Source organism: Onthophagus taurus, chromosome 8, assembly GCF_036711975.1.
Source record: "Onthophagus taurus isolate NC chromosome 8, IU_Otau_3.0, whole genome shotgun sequence".
In the NCBI taxonomy this organism is placed as follows: domain Eukaryota; kingdom Metazoa; phylum Arthropoda; class Insecta; order Coleoptera; family Scarabaeidae; genus Onthophagus; species Onthophagus taurus.
In genome coordinates this window covers 10,780,627-10,800,761 of record NC_091973.1, presented here as the reverse complement: position 1 = coordinate 10,800,761, position 20,135 = coordinate 10,780,627, and the positions used below count along the sequence as shown (strand labels likewise).

General features: G+C 36.5%; 1 long non-coding RNA gene across 1 annotated transcript; it reads left to right on the top strand.

Annotated features, from left to right (window-relative positions):
- Positions 1–14,062: 14,062 nt before the first annotated feature.
- On the top strand, positions 14,063–15,068 carry LOC139430928 (uncharacterized). Its single transcript, XR_011641288.1, has 3 exons — positions 14,063–14,629; positions 14,699–14,783; positions 14,855–15,068. It is a non-coding gene; the product is annotated as an uncharacterized lncRNA (long non-coding RNA).
- The last annotated feature ends 5,067 nt before the right edge of the window (positions 15,069–20,135 follow it).

Genomic DNA, 20,135 nt, shown 5'->3' with positions numbered 1-20,135 from the left:
CGCTCCATTTCATTTTATTTTTAATTTAAATTCTCAATACTAAATTCGGAAAGGCTTCTAAATACGCTGGTGGTTTGTGCTGGGTAATTTGCTAGAGAAATCGAATCCTCAGATCGAAATTGTGCCTTGAAGCCAGTTCCTGAAGCGTCCGAATCCTGGTGGAAGAGCGTCGTCGTGGCGTAGAATAAGTAAGCATAATTAATTACTATTGTTCTTGAAACTCATAATCATCGCTAGTATTTGTAGCCATAATTAACGTTCCGTTATCCAAAATTTGTTCAATTAGTTTTTTTTTCTTCTTTAATATTTAAACTTATTTTTTTTTGGTTGATTTATTTTTCTATTTTTTTTATATTTTAATTTCCTTAATTTAATATATTAATATTTTTTTATATAAATTCTTGTTTCGTATTATTTCAATTTCAACACAAGGGCTACGATCCTCCCTCCTTTTACTCATTAACTTCTTAAACCGTTCGGCCAAGTACGTAACTTGCCTGGTGGCAGCATCTTAACCTTCCGATAGTCGCGCGCGGACTCTCACTCCGCAGGAAAACATTTTTGCTGTTTACTTCAAAACCTGCCGCAAGAGCGTCTAGCGCCACTAAGTATCTTTCGATCACAGCGTCCTCGATAACTAGTACTCGTCTAACTGTTAAAGTGTGTAGTTGTTGTTGTCATTTTTGCGTACGCGGATTGTGAGTCCGCAAGCGAGCGTTTATGTTATTATATTTTATTACGATATTCCTCATTTCAAAAATAATAAAGGTAAGTTTTAGAGATTATTTTGACTTTTGTGTGTATCTAATTCAGATATTCAACATATTTACAGATGCCTTGTCCCTGGGAACAAGAACAAACACGTTTGAACAAGCTTATGACTGAATGTTTGGAAGAGGAGAAAGAAGAATCGGATGTCGAGTTTGACGACCAAGAAGAATCTGGGGAAGAGGATAACTTAGAAAGACAGGATTTAGATACTGACACAGAACAGGAAATTTCGGATTCAGAAGATGATTTTTCAGAAAGACAACCTACATTTGTTGGCAAAGATAAAGTAACAGTATGGAAGAAGCATGTCCCAAATAAAAGTGTAAAAACAAAGCCAAGTAATATAATTAAACAACTACCAGGTGTAAAGAGAATCGCAAAAGATTTGAAAAGAGAAATTGATATTTGGAAGTATTTTTTTTCAAAGCAAGTTCTAAATTTGATTGTTCATTACACAAATCAGCATATTCAATCATTTAGGGCAAACTACCAGCGAGAACGGGACGCGAAAGATACCGACCTTATAGAAATTGAAGCACTTTTTGGATTGTCATATTTGGCCGGGGTTCTGAAATCAAATCGTCTAAATATTGACGAATTATGGAGTCAAAATGGTACAGGTGTAGAACTATTTAGGCTGACCATGTCTCAGTGTAGATTTAGATTTCTTTTAGTTCATATACGATTCGATAATTTAACAACTAGAGATGAAAGAAAGCAAACTGACAAACTAGCACCTATCAGAGAAGTGTTTGAGCTTGTTGTCAATAATTTTAAAACAGCCTACACACCATTTCAGTTTGTGACTATTGACGAAAAGTTAGAGGCTTTCCGGGGGCGAGGTAATTTTAGACAATACATCCCCAGTAAACCCAATAAGTATGGAATCAAGATATTTGCTATGGCAGATGCAAAGTCATTCTACACTTCTAACATGGAGGTATATGTAGGCACACAACCTAGTGGACAATTTGAGGCTAGCAATTCACCAACTGCAGTAGTGCAAAGACTATGTGAACCTATAAAAGGTACCAGTCGTAATGTAACAGTTGACAACTGGTTCACATCCATGAACCTACTTACTTCCCTTGATACAGATTTTAAACTGACTCTATTAGGTACTATCAGAAAAAATAAAAAAGAGTTACCTATAGAGTTTTCTCGTCCATTGGGTCGCCCAATTTCGTCAAGTATGTTTGCTTTCAGGAAAAATTGTACTTTAGTGTCTTATATACCGAAAAAAAACAAAAATGTGTTGCTTCTGTCGAGCATGCATCATGATGATGAAATAGATAGTGACACAAAGAAACCAGATATGATAATGGACTATAATATGAGTAAAGGTGGTGTCGACTGTGTAGATAAATTATGCGCGGCGTATAATTGTGCGCGTAACACGAAAAGATGGCCCATGGTAATATTTTACTCGTTACTAAACGTAGCTGGTATAAACTCATTCGTGATTTTTTCTATCAATAACTCTTCAAATCAACGAAGAAGAACCTTTTTACGAGCTTTAGCATTTCAGTTAGTGGAAGGCCATAATCGTCGACGAGTGACTCAATCTATTCCTAGGGTTATGCAACAAAGAATCAGACAAATGTTCGGTTTGGAAGCGCTTATTCCTGAGCCACCGCAGGAAGGTCAGCGGGGAAGATGTTCGTATTGTGATCGAAAAAAAAATAGGCCTACACGTTTTTCTTGCGTAGAGTGTCATAAATATATATGTTTAGAACATTCTCTCATGATATGTCATCCGTGTCATCAAGAATAAGAATTAACGTGGTTCACATTGGTCTAAATTTAACAGAATTGTATTTTCTTTATGGAATGCTCCCATTTTTGCAATATAAAACGAATGTAGTTTATGAATAAATGCTTCTTTTTTCTAATTACTTAGGTTTTTTTATTTATTTTTAGTTGGGCATGTCAAAAAAAAAAAAGTTATGCTTGCGGACTGAGAGTCCGCGCGCGAACGTTCCATCTCAATAAAAGGAGCGAGCACCGGAAGGTTAAAAATCTTCTATAATTTTTTCTCTTTTTCTGCAAGTACACGCTACCGTACTTCTAACTTTTCCCGTCCGCATAACGTTGGTGGCGGGTGCCCCTTTCTTCCTCTAATATTACATTGGTGGCGGTGGTGTTCTTCCCCATCTAGATTACACCATTAAAAACAATTACAGTTCCCAGATTGGAATTGTGTGCTGCAGTAGATGGAGCTCATCTTGCTAAGAAATTCAAATCCATTCTACAACTACGGATAAATGAAGAATATTTTTGGACATACTCACAAATTGCACTATCGTGGATTAATTCAAAGCCAAACAAATATAAGACATTTGTTGCTAACAGAATTACCGAAATTCAGTCTACAAGCGACCCAGTTACATGGTTCCACGTGAAGTCACAATATAATCCTGCAGATTTGGTATCAAGAAACTTCTTTCGCTACGTTAACTAATTGCCGAGTATTTTTGGCCGATTTTCTTCGCTCTTAGCTTACATAGTATTCGTATAGACTTTCTGAGTGTTCTGAAGTGGTCGATTTGTTAATTAATAACCATTAATTTACCCATAAATTAATACATTTTTAATTCCATTATTTTCGTTTCGCAAAAAGTGATCATGTCGATATGCGGACGGTGTAATCGTGTGGTGGGGAGGAGATCGGGCGTCCAGTGCTTGGTGTGCTGCCTTTGGTTCCACACCAAATGCATTGATCCGGAGGAGACGTTGGAGTCTGTAGATGCGTGGACATGTCATGATTGCAGATCAAGAGAACGAGGCGCTATTTCTCGCAAATCATGTGGGTCTACTTCGGCGACTCCGTCCTGTCCTACTATTACCTTCGAATCCGTCTACGAGATGGTTAAAGAGATGCGATCCGAGTTGCGTTATAAAAAGAGCTAACTTCTTCATTCAGTCGACTTTTGTAGCGCCCGTATATCAGATTTTGAACAAGTTATTGAAAGAGCTAAAGAATAAAGTAAAAATTATTGATAAATTAACAGCCGAAAACTTACAACTGCGTGACCGGGTGTCTGATCTTACAGCTCAAGTTGATGATATGGAACAATATTCCCGCCGGAACAATTTAGAGATCCAGGGTGTTCCTGAAAAGAATAACGAAAATTTGTTGGATGCCGTTGCTGCTCATGTGGGGTATGATATTTCGCGTGTGGATGTAGACGCCATTTATCGTGTTCCTCATATCAACCGTGACAATTCAAATCCAAGGTCCATCGCAGTTCCTCGCAGCCTGCATCCAGAAGAGAAAATCCTTGCCCACGGGCTCATCACCGGGCACGAAGATTGATGGCGTCGGTGAAAGATGCTTTGTGAACGAACCCTTACTATGATTGGTAAAGAAAAAAATTACAAAGACGTCCGCGCGCGTCTAGGTCAGATGGACTTGGCCCTTAGACCAATGGATTATTACGTGACAAAAATGAAAGAGGCATTTTAAAGACAAGCTATCGCAGAACAGGAAGCTAAACATAAGTGGTATAATTTCCTCAATGGAAACAATTCCACCGTAAACAGGTGGTTTCCACCATACCAAGGAAATTCAGAAGGACGAGAATTTTATGAAAAATTACAAATATATATGGACCCGCGATTGTAAAATTTTTGTACGACAGACCCTCTGTGTTCCCTTCTGATTCAGATAGGGAACGAGAGGAATATTTCGCGTATGTAAACTATTAGGTCAATTTGTTGTAATTTATTAAATGCCATTTATTTTCTTTTTATTATCAGAATGTGCGCAGTACTCATTAAATGTCGACTTTGATGTGATCTGCTTAGCGGAAAATCTGCACCCCGGAATTTCTTCAGCTGATATTCTGCCTGACTCGTATGTTGTTATAAATAACTACTACATAAATAAATACTACATAACACTACTAAATAAATGTCCATCACGTTGTTACTTTTTAATTAGCAACAAAGACCAATGGATCATTACGTGACAAAAATGAAAGAGGCATTTTAAAGACAAGCTATCGCAGAACAGGAAGCTAAACATAAGTGGTATAATTTTCTCAATGGAAACAGTTCCACCGTAATCGGGTGGTCAAAAGCCATATCAAGAAGATTCTTGTACTTATTCTCTTTGAAATTCAGAAGGACGAGAATTTTATGAAAGTCATTCGTTGAAAGATTCTACAGGTAAAGTTTCATGTCCGGTTTTGAGAGCGTTGAAGTGTCCGTATTGTTATGCAGACAGTGATTGTGCTCATACTAGAAAGTATTGCCCAATGTATGAATTGTAATTGTTTAATTTCCGAAGTTATTCATATTCTCTTATTGAATATTCCAGTATTTTTATAAAAGGTAACATTGCGTTTTTTATTTCTATCTCTAAATAAAGTTTTGTGTTTAATTTTTTGATCATTTTAAAATTTGTTTGATAGGATAAGAATAGGGGGCGTGACAGTCGCCCTGTCTCCATCATCAGCCTCAGCGACAACTAGCACCAAGAGCGTGAAGAGAGCGCCAGGTGTGAAACCCGGCCGAGGAAGGATTTCCGCACGTGTCGGGGGATAGACCCAGCGCTTGCTTACTTATCAGGAACAACATTAATGCATTTTTAATCTCAGAGCATAGCGACCGCGATTGTGTGGCTGCGGTTCTGACAATCCGAGATGAGAAGGGCTGGACAGAAGTTGTCATCTGCTCAACATACTTCCCCGGAACGGATAATGTTCTTCCACCAGCCGCTGTGCGAGACATAATTGCCTACAGCCGAAGGAATAACCTACAAGTGGTTGTTGGATGCGACGCCAATGCTCACCACGCAATGTGGGCCAGCACCAACACAAATGAAAGAGACTCGGATCACTTCTATTTAATAAGAAACAGATTCGATATCAAAGACCAAAGTGGTGTTTGCAGGATTAAATATGGAGATTGTGATAAAATAAACGTTGGACAGACTGGGCGAACTTTACATACACGTTTCGAAGAACACTTAACTAAAGATTCTTCAGCTATATACAAACACATAAGCACCTCTAAACACAAATAGATTTCAGTTGTGTCTCTTTACTGAAAAAGTCGAAAAATCAAAAGAGCTAGATCTATATGAAGAATACTATATTCACACTCAAAATAAATCCCTTCTGCTCAACGATATTACTGAGCTTAATAATAACAGGTTTTTTATGAAATTTTTATAATCCTTCCAGCGTCCTCTAGTTTCTAACTTTGATAATACTTTGTAATACGATAAAAGTCTACTAATTAGATTTTAAGACCTTTAATTTTAGAAAATATTTTCTTAATTGTTTGTCTTTTGATATGTCAATTTCACGCTTCCAACTTTATATTACGCATGCCCGCTTAAGCATTCCGTCTTGTTTCGTATCGTTCAGTCATACGTGTCCATTTCAAACGTTTAGTATCGTCTCATATACATTTAATTTTAATTTTTTAATTTTTTTCGATTTTATTTTAACATATTTTAGACTATTGATAGTATTTTTTTCCGTTGGCACTTCAAACTAGTTTTATTTGGTTAGTGTAAGTGCTCCGAAAACCTCCTCTAGAACCTAAAAATTTAGTTTTAACAATTCAACGTAATTCACATCATCGATCAATTAATCTTATTAGTCATCGTCTTTTTGTCTACGACGATAATAACAATCTAAATTTTCTTACCGACACAGTTGCTGACATATCCGTTTTAACATTTACACTTTTCGCATCCTTAAAAAAAGATTCAACTTCATATCCTTCAGCAGCTAATGGGTCTACAATCAATACCTACAGTAAGAAAATATTGACTGTATCTTTAAATTTGCGCAGAAATTTTTCTTCCGTTTTTACTATGGCTGATGTTGCTAAACCAATTATAGGCGCCGATTTTTAGATAAATTTGGTATTCTTGTTGACGTCAAAAATAAGCGTCTAATTGACACTAATAGTATATACATTCTAATATCCTAAATCGTTATGTAATACTCTAAACTGTTTATAAATCCTAAACTGTTTTCTATTAAAACTCAAATTCTCATGTACCATTTTCCCGTCCTCGACGTTTGGATACCTCAAAATTTGTGGTTGCCAAAAAAGCATTTTAAACCAAGCGGTCTTACTGAAAATATCTTTTAAAAGAGCATAAAATGCTCTTGCAAGCAAGACCAAATATATTCAAATCGGTTGAACGGCCCAGGAGATATTAAAATATAAACATTTGAAAACGCATTGGCCTCCCCCTCCCTTATTATGACAGATATGAGAAATATCACAAAACAAAAGCGATGCGGTATTATCCAAGCTACTAAATGGTGTTGTCAAAGTTATAAATTAAAGATATATTAAAGCTTATCGTCTAACTTTTTGAGATAGCGGGAATTTTATGTTTCTCTATGGCAGTTAAGCCTCCTAGTGGTCGAATTATGAAGTTCAAAATAATTTCCAGCTATTTCTCTTGCCCACTTTGCCTATAAGGATTTTTTCCCAAACCTCTAGGCCTTACCGTTGTCGAGATACAGCCGCTCAGTACTCTTAACAGGGCACCCTGCATAGATGTGTGTGTAAGAATAACCCACACTACACTTATCAAGCGGAAAAATCAGCAGAATTCGCTCTACACAACTTGATTGGTAGAGTATCGAGGACGCTCCAAGATAAAGAGATCTTGGTTTGTGCGTTTCTGGATATAGAAGGTGCATTTAACAACGCAATACCACAATCTCTTGAAAGAGCTGCTTTTGACAGGGGAGTGGAAGCAACTATAGAGGATTGGATCCTGCTTAATAGTAGAATAGTTTCTAGTTCACTGGGGCCTAAGTGCGCGCGTAAATATTACGCACTCCCCTAAGCATGCATACATACATACAACCTTGATTAACGGTGTCGCTCGGCAGCGAACGTGTTAAGCAAGATTATAGCTTGGAAACGTACTGTATTCCAGGCGGAATACAGGCATTTGCTATTGACATGGGTGGTCTAATCATTCTTGAGAGAGGGGTGAAGAACATGACAGTACGACTTTTCTCAAACAGACAGTCAAGTCGCTCTCCAGGCGCTGCAAGCCGTGAAAACGGTGTCGGCTCTGGTTAATGACTGTAAGAGAACATTAAACACACTGAGTTGTGATAAGAAAGTTTCTCTGATCTGGGTCCCAGGTCACTCTGGGGTTGCTGGAAATGAAGCGGCAGATGAGCTAGCACGAGAGGCTAGAACCTGTGGGCTGAAGAGAGACTTCGTCTACTGTGGACCAGTTCTCCTGGAATGAGACATGCTAAGGTGTTTATTAACATCGCCACTGTCAAACCCGGGAATATTTTAGGACTTGCTCGCTGCAGCATTAAAGTTCTAATGGGTGTCTTTACTGGACACTGTCGATTAAAAGCACACCTCAACTTGTTGGATCTAGCAGACGATGTTAAATGCGGAATATGTGTGAAGAAAGCGGAGACGGTTGAGCATGTTATATGCCACTGCCCTGCTGTTAACCGTATCAGATTCTCGATTTTTGGGTCGCAATTTATCTCCGCAAAGGATCTGAATGACCTTTCACCGAGCAAGGTATTAATGTTCGTTAAGAGCATTGGACTACACAGTGAAATTTGATATCGTTGTCTACCATTTAGGGCCCCTTAGGTACCCCTTAGGGTTGCGGTGCAAGGTTAGTTGTCCGCCTACCCGATATGTAATCTATGTAATATAACGTAATGTAACATTAAATATTCTATTATTGCCTCGTCCGCTGACATTGAACAACTTTAAGTGTTGCTGCATTTGCGTGGCAGTGATATCGCGGTGGGAGTTGACTACAGACCGGGTAATGTCAACTGCTCTCTGTTTTTGGGTGAGCTATATGACATGGTTGCGAACTGCCTGCTCCTGACTGACCAAATTCTCTGTTTTGGAGATTTTAACATTAATGTGCTCAACTCTGGAAGCTCAGATACACTTCGATTATTTTCTTTTCTGGACACATAAGAGGCAGCCCAATTGATTGATTGTCCGATCAGGACAACCGCATTGTCCGCTACACTTTTAGATCTTATTATATCATCTGATACGTCTTTAGTTCTCTCTTTGGATATGGTTGATTGTGCAAAGAGATGGGCGTCGACTCGTCGACTTTGATTATTGACGTCCGCGTGTCCACAATATGTCAACTATGTACAGAGTGTCGACAATGTCGATAATCTAGAATATTTCGTTGTGATGTGAATGAGGTTAGGTAGTTGCAAAACAGTGAATGTGCAATAAATTCGCAACGAATTCACGAACACGGTGTAAATTTGCCTTACGATCAGTGGTCGGAAGCTGAACGCTAATTTTAGTAACCTAAAGTTCGACTTAATAAAAATTAATACTTTACCTGCTCGGCATCAAGAAATCAAGAAATTTATAAAATCTTATTTCAAGTCTTATTTCATCCTAAAAATATGTTCTATAACAGTGGAAATTTTTTAAGCATATTTTTCTTTTTAATTCTTTTAGTTATAAACGATTGACTCAAAAATAATAAATAAGCTCAAAATAGTCTCTTTTTAAAAAAGGATTATTGTTCAAGTTTCCACTCTTTTAGGACCTATTTTCTTGAAACAATGTTTTACTATTATCCAGTATAATCCTGGGCAATATTTCTTGTCTAACCCTATATAAAGGTTGAGTCAGAATAGGTACGTATCAAGAAAATACAGGGCAGCAGAGAGAAACGAAGAAATTTATAAAATCTTATTTCAAGTCTTATTTCATTCTAAAAATATGTTCTATATAGAGCTTGCAATACCGGGATCCCGGACAATTTTTGTCCGGTATTAAAAACCGGTATCGATGGAAAAATACCGGTATTTCAGTATTATCTTTAATTAGCGCCTTCGATGGCCAGGGGACGGCCGATGTCTTCGTAAACGGCCGTGCTAGTTTGAAGTTGTGCTGGAAAATGACGTAGAGGATTCTTGTTTGTTATCTATCTTCTGTCTGTTCTAAGTTTACATTTTCAAGTGACATTTTTTGACGTTTCATTAAAAAAATGCTAGCCGAAGGCGACCGATTGAAAACGGCCGTGTTTAAAGCTGTGCTGGAAAATGATGTTGACCAAACAGAAATTTGTTATCTATCTTATGTCCTTAGTAACCTCATTTTTTCAAGTGACATTTTTTGATCAGTGTGAATACCATCTACAAGAAATATCATTTTGCACTCTGACAGAATGTTGAAGATAATGAAGACTCAACCTTTGATGACGACAACTTAATGTTCATGTTCAATAAATTTGTCATACCTAGCCAACAATAAAATACCCTCTGTATACAACTATTTTTGGATGTGGAGTTTTTACTCCATAATGGTGTATAACAGTGGTATGATACGTTTGACAAACTACCAAGAGCCATTATGTTAAAGTTTCTTTCTTGAATCTGCACCTTTCCAGAAAATTCCAAAGGAGGAATTCGAAAGAATTCCACAGAGCTTCAGATGATGAAGTGTAATTTCAATTTTTGACGTGGCAGTGAAGTTGAACATTTGGACCAAGTGAAAGACATCAAAACAATCAAAACCTTTAAGTTTATTGGTACTTTGTACAGATTCCTAATATCTTTCCATTTTTTGATTATCTTCTCAGATTCTGTATCTTATGCTTTGTTGCCACTCTAAAAATATAGTAGGAATTAACCTGTTAGTAGAGGTGACGCCGCAGAGGGGAAAAAAATCTTACAATTAGATATATCTAGTGATTGTAATTTAGTGTACACTTTTTTATAGCAATACCGATATTAATACCGGTATCCCGGTTTTAAAAATTTTGAATACCGAATACCGGCATTGAGATTTTAGTCCGGTATTGCAAGCCTAGCTAGTTCTATAACAGTGGAAATTTTTTAAGCATATTTTTCTTTTTAATTCATAATCTCTTTTTAAAAAGGGATTATTGTTCAAATTTCCACTCTTTTAGGACCTATTTTCTTGAAACAAAGTTTTACTATTATCCAGTGTAATCCTGTGCAATATTCCTTGTCTAACCCTATATAAAGGTTGAGTCAGAAAGAATGGGAAATCACGAAACTGGAGATAGTAGACACTAAATATGCTTTTTACCAATGTTGCTAGTTTAGGAGATACAGGGTGTTCAAAATTGATATTTTTCACTTTCATTTCTTAATAACTTTTAAAGTTTTAATAGTGTTTATGTAAAATTTGGAATTTTGAGGTATTTCAGTATGAGAAATAAGAATTTGATGTTGTTTCATTAGTTGTAGAAGGCGTTAGTTACGCCTTATTATTTAATTTAGCAAGCCTGAATACAGCCGATAAAAACCGGGTTCAAAATGAAAGGTGCTGGTTTCAAATAATTTTCTTTGAAATAAAAACAGGTTTGAAAATAAAAAAGGTACAACCTAATCCTAATTAACAAATCCTAATCTAACCCTCTTCGTTGCGAGACAAATGAATTTAAGCTTCGGTAAGAACGACAAACGTGATAATCGCTCGACAGTTGATTTTCCTCTATTAAAAGTGCGCACGAGATCGTGCGTACTTGACAAACGTTTTATTGTTGTAAAAAATATACATTATTGTTAACATTTTTTTACAACAATAAAATACGAAGGATCAAAAAATGTTAATATAATGAATTAACAAAAACAATGAGGGACGAAACACAAGTAAGTCGATAATTTAATCGATTGGCAAAATACAAATTTTCGCCACGGGTAACAACCGTTAACGGTTTTTATATCAACAACGCGCACATTTCCATCACGTCCGGCGTATGTTTTAATAACTCTCCCAGTGATCCAGTGCATCGGTGAACGTTGATCATCTTTGATTACTACTAATACACCATTTTCAATTGGAGGTACTGATTGATTTCATTTGCGTCTTTGTTGTCATGTATGTAGATATTTAATTTTCCAGCGGCCCCAAAAATCTTGGATCATCCGCTGTAAAAGATTCCATCGGTTTAAACGATTCAAAGGAATAGTCGTGACGTCCGGATCTGGAATCGCAGAGTTTAATGGTCCTACACACAAAAAATGAGAAGGTGATAATGGTAGCAAATCGTTAGGATCTGATAATAAAGAACACAGTGGTCTTGAATTAAGTACTGCCTCTATTTGCGTTAGGACAGTGTAAACCTCCTCAAAGGTAAGCATCTGGGTATCGATAGCTCTAATTAAATGATTTTTTACGGACTTCACATTTGCTTCAGTCAATCCATTGAAATGTGGTGCACTTGGAGGATTAAATTTCCATTGGATACCAAATTTGGAACCAGTAACTGTAGTTGGAACCAGTAATTCTTGTAATTTGTTGTTAGCACCAATAAAGGTAGTTCCATGGTCACTAAAAATGGTTGTACAGTTACCTCGTCTTGAGATGAATCTCCGTAGAGCCGCGATGAAAGCATCTGTAGAGAGATCTAAAACCAACTCTAAATGGAGCGCTTTAATAGATGTACACACAAAAACACAAATATATGACTTCACCGATCGTACTCCTCTTGCTCGATGCATGGTTGTATATATTGGACCAGCGAAATCAACCCCAACCACAGTGAAAGGTTTTAATTCTGTGGCTCGGAAGCTAGGAAGATCTGCCATCATTGGAACGTACGATCTGGGTTTCGCACGAAAACATCGAATACATCGTGATAGAACTTTGATAAATAGCACTTCTTGGAGATAAAATCCAATATTGTTGTGCTAGTAATGATGATAAAGTTCGAAGACCAGGATGTATAAATTTATGATGTGTTTCTTCAATTATAAATTGTGTTAGCCGACAATTTTGCGGTAATAATAATTGATGTTTATGCTCGAATGCTATTTCAGCACAACGTAACCGACCACCCACACTGAGCAACCCATCTCTATCGATGAACGGAGGGAGCTATCGATAAGGGTTCTTGGGCGTTTGGTTATGATGAATGGATTGAATGAGATCAGAAAAATATTGACTCTGAATATGTTTAATGAAAACATGAAGGGAGTTTTGAATTTCAAAGGTAGATAAGATATTAGAGGTAAATCGTTTTTTATAAGTACGAAGGCTTTCAGGACCGGTGTTAATTAAACTAAAACTAGCACTATCACTAGAACTAACACTAGACCTAGAACTAGAAACTTTCGGATTAAGCCGTGCGTTTTTTGAAAAAATTTTTGACGTTTGAAGTGACACTTCGAACTTGTTTCTGAAGAAGGTTGCAATATGGCATCGGAAACGTCAAATATTTTTTTCAAAAAATTTATCTAACAGTAATTGAGTCTTCATAGTCCAAAGACAGTAATGATTGCAAATCAGTTTCCAAAAGGTGTGAACAATTACTCGCCCACTTGCCGAGCTGAAACCCCCCTTTCCGTAGAATAGCAATTAGATCTTCCTTTAATGTAAGTAAATCTTTGATTGATGTTGCACCAGTGACAATATCATCAACATAGACATTATGTTTTAGAATATGAGCACCATGAGGATGTGTATCAGAATATAAATTCATTAATTCAAGTATTATTCGAAGGGCTAAGAAAGGTGCTGAAGCGACACCATATGTTACGGTGTTGAGTTGATAAATTTGAATGGGATCTTCAGGGGAAAATCGCCATAAAACATTTTGAAAAACACGATCAGATGGCGAGATCATGATCTGACGATACATATGCTTTATATCACAGGTAAATACGAATTTAAATAATCGAAAATTGATTAGAATATTAATAATATTTTGCTGTAGTTTGGGGCCGATTAACAAATTATCGTTTAACGATTTTCCATTCTAAGAAGAAGCGGAAGCGTCAAAGACTACCCTAAGTTTATAATTGGCAGCACCATTGTGTCTTTCGCAATGATGTGTGATGCAACGATGGTGTGCTGAAGCGACACCATATGTTACGATGTTGAGTTGATAAATTTGAATGGGATCTTCAGGGGAAAATCGCCATAAAACATTTTGAAAAACACGATCAGATGGCGAGATCATGATCTGACGATACATCTGCTTTATATCACAGATAAATAGGAATTTAAATAATCGAAAATTGATTAGAATATTAATAATATTTTGTTGTAGTTTGGGGACGATTAACTAATTATCGTTTAACGATTTTCCATTGGAAGAAGAAGCGGAAGCGTCAAAGACTACCCTAAGTTTATAATTGGCAGCATCGTTGCGAAAGACACAATGATGCGGAATATAATAATTACTGAAATTACGAATATTAATATATTACGAATATATTAATATCACGACGATAATTATTTTTGTAATGATTTTCACATTTTGCCTCTTCAATTGACATCATCTTGATTTCAGAAGTAGATTCCAATTCCCAAAAGCGTTGCATTGATAAATGTAATGAGTCATCAATTCTTGAGATACATGTTGATAAAGACGTGGATGGTAATAATTTGGATTTTCCCATCACTATCCACCCGAACACTGAATGTGCAGCCACAGGATCGTCCTGACCACCACAGACACGACTACCAGTAAACAATTGAGGTACCAATTCAGCTCCCAATAATATATCCACTTCTTCGGAAGGAGAATGATGTTCGGGATGGAATTGGAGGCGTTTAAGATAATCGTAGGATTGTATAATAGAAGATAATGAAGGTTGAGCGGAACATATTGAAGATGTAACAATAGCTCTCAGATTAAAGGATAAGTTTCGGGAATGGCAAGGTTGAATGCTGCAATTAACACTTCCTTTGTTACAGATGGACGTCATCGAGTTTAAACCCTGTATTTCTAACGAAGAATTATTTTGTCGTGGCAAACGAAGTCGTTGCAGTAGCTTGGTGGTAATAAAATTTGACGTGTTTCCAGAATCAATCAATGCACATGCCAAATGAGGTTGACCAAACTGATCATAAATATGAATAAAGGCGATGGGTAAGATAACTCGACGATTTTCTGGTTTTGAATGATTATTTATATCTAATGTTGTACCCACATGAATAGAAGGAATTGGCTGTTTAGGTCCAAAATGAAGTAATGTATTATGGCGTTGCTTGCATGAATGACAACAGTGATTTGAAACGCAATTGTTAGTGATATGCCCTTTGCTTAAACAATTTCGACACAAATTGTTATCTCTTGCTATCACTAATCTTTCAGTTGGCGATTTAACATGAAATTGAGCACATCGGTAAACCTGACGTGATTCTGAGCATATCGGACATTTGACGGCTGATTTCGAATCTTCCACCTTTAAATTAATTGTTTTTTCACGAACCATAGTAGATGTCGACGATTTCGATCGATTTATTGAGGGCTTCTTCGACGAAGTGAATGATACAGAATCTAGACCCTTAGATTGTTGTTCCAAAAAATGCAATAATTGTTTAAACGTCGGAATTTCGAAAGGGGTATGTTCTGACTCGAATTTAATATTATATGATGTATTTGACTTCTGAAGCAATATGTTAAATAAAGGAAAATCCCGTTGGTCAACTGGAAAACCCAGAGTTCGGAAGCCCTCTACATTTTCTTTAAAGGAATCTATGAGAAGACGGAACGATTTAGATGTTTCTTCATGGATCGGTTTTAAAGCGACAATTTCATTAAAATAAATAGTGGCCAGGTAACGTTTATTTTGGTAACGCCGCTTTAGAGTATCGAATGCTATGGTATAATTCTCATTGGTCACTGGAATTCCCTTTACCAATTTCAAAGCTTCTCCAGTGAGTGACATTTAGCCACTGGAGATAACGTCTTGTTTTCGTGTACCAGGGTTCGGAACAAATCAAAAAACGTAGGCCAATCTTTCTGCTGACCATTGAAAGTTGGAATTGAAAGTTTATTCAATTTAGATGTGGTGATCATATGAGAGCCACCTTGAGGATTCGCCGGGGCTCGCGTGAATTTTTGTATAAGTGCCTTGATTGTAAAATAGGCACCATCGACCCGTTGCCGAATCTTATCATGATCATCAAATTCATCATCATCAATTAAACCAACGATCTGATTATGGATCGTCTTGAAGTCAGTATAAGATGTTTCTACAGATTCATCACGAACTAGAAATGCCGCTTGTTGTTTCGGATCGTCGATAATGTCTTGACCAACCTTCGTGGTTTCGATAAGGCGATTCTCAGCGACTTGACGTGGTAAAATTAATTTATTAAGTTTATCTGCCATAATGTCTCAGGGAGAAGGCAGGGGAAATAAACAAGAAAGAAACGAGATAAGAATTAAAACTCCTGGAAGTAATATCAATAATAATTAGAATAAATTAAAAAGGTAATTTTTTCAGATGAGAAAATGCGGGAAAGAAAATTCCAAGGGGAACAAATTCTTAAAGAAGAATTGCGGAAAAATTTAGAAAATAAATATTCAAAGTTGTAAGGAAATTTTTAGTTCAAGAGAACAATAAGGTTGGACGGAACAAAAAAAAAATTTTGACCACGTTGTGCCAGATGGCCACGCCGAAAATTAAAGAAAACCTCTCCAAATATGAGTCATTATTACATCAATAGTTGTAGAAGGCGTTAGTTAATACAGCCGATAAAAACCGGGTTCAAAATAAAAGGTGCCGGTTTCAAATAATTTTCTTTGAAATAAAAACAAGTTTGAAAATAAAAAAGGTGTATAATTACCTAATCTTAATTAATAAATCCTAATCTAACCCTCTTCGTTGCGACACAAATGAATTTAAGTTTCGGTAAGAACGGCAAACGTGATAATCGCTCGACAGTTGATTTTTCTCTATTAAAAGTGCGCACGAGATCGTGCGTGCTTGACAAACGTTTTACCCCATTTTTAGTGATATTTGGGTTGCATAAACAAAGCCATTTTCTTTTTGTTAAATTAATTGGCTTACTAATTCAATTCAATTGAAGTTATCAGTCTGAAAGAGAATTTAATTTTACGCAAAAATTAAATTATTTATTAAATTATTTAATTTGTTTGAGTCAATCGGTTTTCGAGTTATTTGCGTTTAAATGGATTAATGTGATTTTTTAAAAAAATTAAAAATTGAAAATGGAAGGGAGTCAGGAATATTTTACCTGGCTTACGACTCGTTACACGAATTGTGGAAACTTAGCGATTTAGTTTCGAGTAGGGTAGAAGTATTAAAGTGTATGGAATATAAAAATTATTATGATAGCGTTATCGATGTGGTATCAACAATGCAAGGTGATATAAAATCGAATATATTGGTTGCTTCAAACGGCGTACCAAGTGAACATTTGTGCGTAACTAAAGAACTGCTCATATACGATATGGATAAGGTATTACTGGATTTAGATTTGCACGCATTAATGAAGATGTGAAGTGAACAAAATGGAAAAAAGAGTGACGTTTTGCGAATCGAAAAATAGAGTGTACCGACGCTTGGACGTTTGCTTACAGACAATTAAGGATAAGTGGCTGGGAAGAAAAGATGTTGGACGTAATTAGATTTAGGAATATGATAAGAAACGTAAATAAGTTATTACAAAAATATTTAGACGTAGATTATAGATTAAATATATATATCAAGAATGTTTTAGTATTGTAGAGTAACTGAAATGTTTTTAAGTGAGTAGCAATTAATTTTTAGGATATTAATAGTTTTAAGTGTAGCTGAATAATAATAATAATAGATTTAAGTATAACTTAAGAGCAGAACTGGGTTTGTAAACTATTTAAAAGGAATAAAAGCTTAAAGCACAACAGCAGAGCTTCATTTCTAGTTTTTAACTGTGAAGAAAAGGAAGAAGGAGTGGAATTATAAAATGAATTTGTTAGAACCTAATCGTAACAGTTACCGTTTGACAAGCAAACGAATTGGTCGCGGATTTTTTAACAAGTTAATAGATAATGTAAATTAGAATTTAGTAGAGGCAGTAGTATAAACATTTAATTATCGTTTATCTTTCTTATTTGTATTCATATTCATATCATACTTATTATTCGTTATTAAAATATGATTAATTAAAATAATTAAATAATTAGTTAAAGTATAAGTGTATTTAAAAGTGTTGGTTTGAATAGTTATTTAAGCATTCGAATTTAGAGTATGAGATCACGGTAATGTCGTGAGTCAGTTCAAATATTTCTTTGTTCCTTTGTTATCGTGTATTCCGCATCTACCTGAGTGCCTTATGTAAGGGGTGATATAGTCACCTTGCCTTGAGGAAATGAATCAGTATTAATAAAGTAGTGAACGAGAGAAGATGTTGTTTTATTACGAAACTGAAAAATATAATACAGTCTCCGTTACAATAAACTTTCGATAGAACTTCATTTGCCAGGATATAACTTTTGTGGACCGGGTAGCAAGTTGGAAAAGAGATTATTGAGAGGAGATCGAGGTGTGAATCCATTAGACGAAGCTCAGATTTAAAATTTAGACACGACGCAGATAGAGCATTATATAAAGCAGCGAAAGAACGAATACGAAATAAAGAGTCTACTCTTGGAGAAAAAGTGGCATCGTCCGTAATAGAACACTTTAACGTATATAGTTGCCTCATCTCCTTTTTTGGCATTACGTACACTTCAAGAACTTGCGAACCTTTACGCCGATGACAGTCCAAGAGCGGCCGAAGTTCTCAAAAATAATGTTTATATTGATGATATTGTAACCGGAGCTCAATCTGTCAAGAAGCATTACATCTACAACAAGAATTGATTGTTTTATTAAAGAAAGGAGAAATTGAGCTACGAACATGAGCGAGTAATTGTGTCAATCTCTTACAAGTTGTCTCAAAAACTAATTTACAGAAGCCGATATCAATGGATTCTGGTGAACTAAATTATGTCAAAGTATTGGGTCTTCATTGGGATCCTACTACCGTCATAATTCCTGTACTAAACGTTCGATACTGTCAGAAATTGCTCAGATTTACGATCCGCTTGGTTTTCTGGCACATTTAAAGCAAAAACAATCATGCAAAATCTCTGGCAGTGTAATCTTTCTTGGGATGAAAATCCTCCCACATCAATTTCTGATACGTGGAAATTATTCAAAGAAGGCCTAGCTGCTTTATCTACTTGGACTTTGCCCCGTTTAATGGTTCCGATAGACACCAAGTCGATCCAACTCCATCTATTCTGTGATGCCTCTCAACTTGAGTATTGCGCTGTCGCATACTTACGATATCAAACTTCTACTCATATTCAAACTTCTTTCGTCTGTGCAAAAGCACGTGTTGTTCCTTTGAAAACTATTTCGATTCCTAGACTAGAACTGTGTGGTGCAGTTCTCCTTACTGATTTATTTCAGACCATAAAAGAAGCGTTATCCCCAAACATCACTTTCGATTCGATTTTCGCCTGGTCTGATTCTCAGGTCACTTTAACCTGGATTTCTTCGGTACCTAACCGATGGAAAATCCATGTTGCAAACCGTGTAACTCAGATTCAGAATATCTTACCTTCTAAATGTTGGAGACACGTTTCATCCTCTAACAATCCCGCTAATTGCGCGTCTCGAGGTCTTCTTCCCGACCAATTAATTACATCTTAATTGTGGTGGAAGGGTATTTCGTGGCTTACCGATTGTCCAGAATATTTGCCCTCAACTCACGAATTCATACCCGAACCATGTGACACCTTAATTACAACAACAAAAAAATATATGTAATACCAACACATTTACAACACCAAACATAATACGGTCCTCGCCTAGCTCAATTGGAGATTGGGTCGGGTATAATTTCTCTAAGGCGCCACACAATTGCTCCCGTATTGTCCACGAACTGTGACGTGAAGTTGGTAAAGTGAGTGTTGTAAACAAATGCCAAAAACAACAAATACAAGAACAACAAAAATAAGTCAACGATTTGAGTTGCAATAATTAGGTGAAAAAGTGAATAACCTAGTGAACTATGGTAGAACCTATGAACCTATGCGAACGGTGTAATCGTGTGGTGGGAGGAGATCAGGCGTCCAGTGCTTGGTCTGCTGCCTTTGGTTCCACACAAAATGCATTGATCCGGAGGAGACGTTGGAGTCTGTAGATGCGTGGACATGTCATGATTCAAGATCAAGAGAACGAGGCGCTATTTCTCGCAAATCATGTGGGTCTACTTCGGCGACGCCGTCCTGTCCTGCTATTACCTTCGAATCCGTCTACGAGTTGGTTAAAGAGATGCGATCCGAGTTGCGTTGTAAAAAGAGCTAACTTCTTCATTCAGTCGACTTCGGTAGCGGCCGTATATCAGATTTTGAACAATTTGTGAAAGAGTTAAGGGATAAAATAAAAATTATTGATAAATTAACAGCCGAAAACTTACAACTGCGTGACCGGGTGTCTGATCTTACAGCTCAAGTTGATGATATGGAACAATATTCCCGCCGGAACAATTTAGAGATCCAGGGTGTTCCTGAAAAGAATAACGAAAATTTGTTGGATGCCGTTGCTGCTCATGTGGGGTATGATATTTCGCGTGTGGATGTAGACGCCATT